This window comes from Peromyscus eremicus, chromosome 14, assembly GCF_949786415.1.
Source record: "Peromyscus eremicus chromosome 14, PerEre_H2_v1, whole genome shotgun sequence".
Lineage (NCBI taxonomy): Eukaryota > Metazoa > Chordata > Mammalia > Rodentia > Cricetidae > Peromyscus > Peromyscus eremicus.
In genome coordinates this window covers 78,045,093-78,048,637 of record NC_081430.1, presented here as the reverse complement: position 1 = coordinate 78,048,637, position 3,545 = coordinate 78,045,093, and positions in this window count along the sequence as shown.

Below are 3,545 nucleotides of genomic sequence, written 5' to 3'. Positions count from 1 at the left end.
GAGCTTCGAGCTGCTTTCCTTTGCCTCCCTGGGACGAGCTCAGTTTGCAGTGTACTATGTCTGAGGACCTGGAAGGTTGGGAAAAGCAAGTACCATATGCTGTGTGTGCTAGGGCTCAGCCTGGAGTCATAGCCGAACAGACTCGGGCTGTCCCTTGTGGAGATTAAAAGCAGTGATGTGAGTTATTATATGACTCATGGCCCAGGCAGGGTATACCATGGAAGCCTTGGCAAGGTCCTAACCCTGGAAAGATTGTTTTCGCTGGACGGAAATGGAAAAAGAATTTTGAAAGGTGGACAGGATTACCATACAGTCGGTCACCTGGGGTCCAGTGAAAGAGCCTCCCAAGCAGAAGAAATACTTCAAGAAAAGAAAAAAAAAAGAATGGGTCACTGGGGGACCCCAGAGGAAGAAGAGTGAGGTGCTGAGGAAGGAAGGCAGAAAGGGGACCTGGAGGGAGGAAGAGAGGGACTCCTGGAGATGGACTGTTCTCCGAACAGAAGCGGGGAGCACAGCCATCTGGGAGCCCTTCTCCAGGGGCTTGTCAACGTCACCTGGTGGTCCTTCCTTGCCAAAGCTTAGCAAATGGTGTTGGGTGCTCATCCATCTTAGCTCTGTCTGTGACAGGTGTTTGGGGGCCTTTACCATGATGCCGGCTTGGAGATGTCCTTGGGGCGGGGTGTCTACATCTCCAGAGCAGGAGGGCTGAGCAATGAGAGGCAGGGCCTGCTTCCACAGAAACTCTCTGCATTTGCCCACAATCCCTGCCTTACCCTCTAGGGTGCAGTGAGAAGGTATTCGATCCTCACAGATGACCAGCTCAACTCCTCCATGTGCATAAATCATCCTCCAGCCATCCTCACGGCTTCCTGGCCTCCATCCTTCCTCCCTCCCATTCTCCCCTCCCTCTTTCCACCGTATCCAACCGTTATTGATCCTCACTCTGCATTGACTCTCCGACACCTACACACAGTAGGCCCCTTCACTGGGTTAGACCTTAGGAGTAGTGGTTATAATATCAGATTATTGGGGTTAAACTCCCTGCTAGCTCAGGCATCTGCAGCAAATCTCTCCATCTGGGTTTCCACACCTGTGAGGCAGATGGATGGCAGCGTCCACTGTACAGGCTGTTGGTGGATTCGACGGGAACACCCTTGTAAAAGGTGTTGTTGCATAATCAGTGGTCTGTGGGTATTAGCCTCGTCGTCGTCGTTGTCCACGCTGGGAAAAGAATTTTATTTTATTTTTTTAAAAAATAATTTTATTTCATTTTGGTTTTTCAAGACAGGGTTTCGCTGTGTAGCCTTGGCTGCCCTGGAACTCGCTCTCTAGACCAGGCTGGCCTTGAACTCACAGAGATCCACCTGCCTCTGCCTCCCATGTGCTGGGATTAAAGGTGTGCACCACCGCTGCCCCACAAGGAAAGAGAAATTGTTAGGAAGGTTAGGAAGAGAGTTGTTTTTTTTTTTTTTTTTTTTAGAAAATAATGCAACAATATTAAAGATTCCTACCCCCATAGCAACTCTTTGTGTGTGTGTGTGTGTGTGTGTACTCATTTCCAGTACTTACTGAGATCCTAATCTCAAAATCCAGAAGTCTAGAGAACTTTATTTCCTTTGATCTACTCCAGGAAATGTGCTGTGACTAGACTCAGCAAATGACCATGAGTGTGGGACCCCCTGTTGTACCTTAGCTGAGGGTGAGAGCCCTGGATTTATATTTCACTTCGCTCTCCTAGGTCTTGCCTGCAGGGGATCTGGGAACCTGTTTCTCCTCATCTGTTGAATGGGAGCAGTAATGCTAACATGGGCAAAGAGGATCAGGGAACACTGGTTCCCGGCCTCTCCCTTGGATTTAGGGTGTGGGGTGCAGAGAATGGGAGGAACCCAGGGATGGGGGCCACCAAGCTGGCTTGAGCCCGCCCACCTCCAGCCTCCCCACAGTGATGCCCCTGGGACACGTGAGTGAACAGGGGTCAGCCAGCCCGTGGTTTTTCAGTGAGAAAGGAGGGGATGTGGGAACCCCCATAGTTTCACACAGGATGGCAACAGGAGGAGGCCAGAGGAAGCCTGTCCTGGGAGCTGCTGAGATCTCTGTTGTTGGGGTGGGCCGACATCTGTTGGGGAGAGGGATCGTGGGCATTTGTGAGTAGGGCGAGCCAGGGACTGCAGGGTTCATGAAGAGTTCAGAAAGAGCCAGGCACTGGGGGAGAGGCTGCAATGATTAAGAGACTCTCATTAAAACAGGTTGGTAGGAGCTTCCTGACTAACCTGGCTGAGTTACCTCAGTAACTTCCCTTCACTCCCTGACCCCTCCAGACTGCTTCTCTCAAATGCCGGGGAGCATTGTGTGAATAATGAACAATTGCCTAGGCTTGTAGAGCGGTTTAGAGACCAGGGCGCTTTAAAAAATTATTTTAATTTTATGTGTATGGATGTTTGCCTGAACATGTATCTGTGCACCACATGTATGCAGTGTCTGTGGAGGCCAGAAGTGGGTATCAGATCTCCTGGGACTGGAGTTACAGATAGCTGTGAACTTGTGTGGGTCCTGGGAATTAAACACTGTCTCCCGGGAGAGCAGCCACTGCTCTTAACTGCTGAACCATCTCTCTAGCCCCAACCAGGGCATTTTTAAATGTCCATTTTCCAATTCCAGTCCCATAAGGAGGCAGCCAAAGGGAGGCCATTGTGCTGTTTTACAGAGAACAAAACAGAATTGAAAGGACCGAGAAATGACAGGGACCTTCAGCTGGCGGGTGAGTGGGCATTCCTCAGAAACCAGGGATTTGGCCCCTAGAATAACTTAGGACTTTTCTCCATTATGATTTCGAGTCTTAAGTAAGCCTAGCTGACCTTGATTTCTCTGTGTAACTGGGGCTAGCCTTGAACTTCTGACCATCTTGCCTCGGCTTCTTGGGTGCTGGGACTGCCTGTCTGTGATGTGTGCCACCTCTCTTGATTTTTTTTTTTTCTTGCTTTGGGTTTTTTTGAGTTTGAGTCTTGTTTAACAGCCTAGGCAGGTCTAGAACTCACTGTGGAGCCCAGCCTAGCCTTGAACTTGCTTCAGTCATCCCGTCTTAGCTACCCGAATGTTAGGATGACAGGCCTCGGTCACCATGCCTGGCTTCCCTTACACGCTGTAAAAATAGAAGTACTTTTTTGGCTTTATTCCTTGGTAGATCCACTGCTTTTGCTCTTCCGATCTTGGGAAATGAATTTCCATGTGACAGGGCACCCGCGGGTGCCAGCGCCTCTCTGAGGCAGAGCTGAGGTGCAAACAGAGCCCGTGGAGGAAGGGCATAGGACAGTGCCATAGGGCTTAGAGCTGCTTGTTAATAGGTGACTAAGTGAAGCTTACGAGATCACCCCGTCTGGGCATCAGCTGTCACCAGCAGGATTAGGGGCCTCTCAGCCCTTGAGTCTACGCTGCAGAGATCACGCTAACACTGAGCATGGGGCCTTGGGAGGACTCCTTCATCCCTGGGGCCTTGGTTGGCTCATTCATAAGTGGATGAAATTTGTTCTCCACCTTCCCCTACCTGC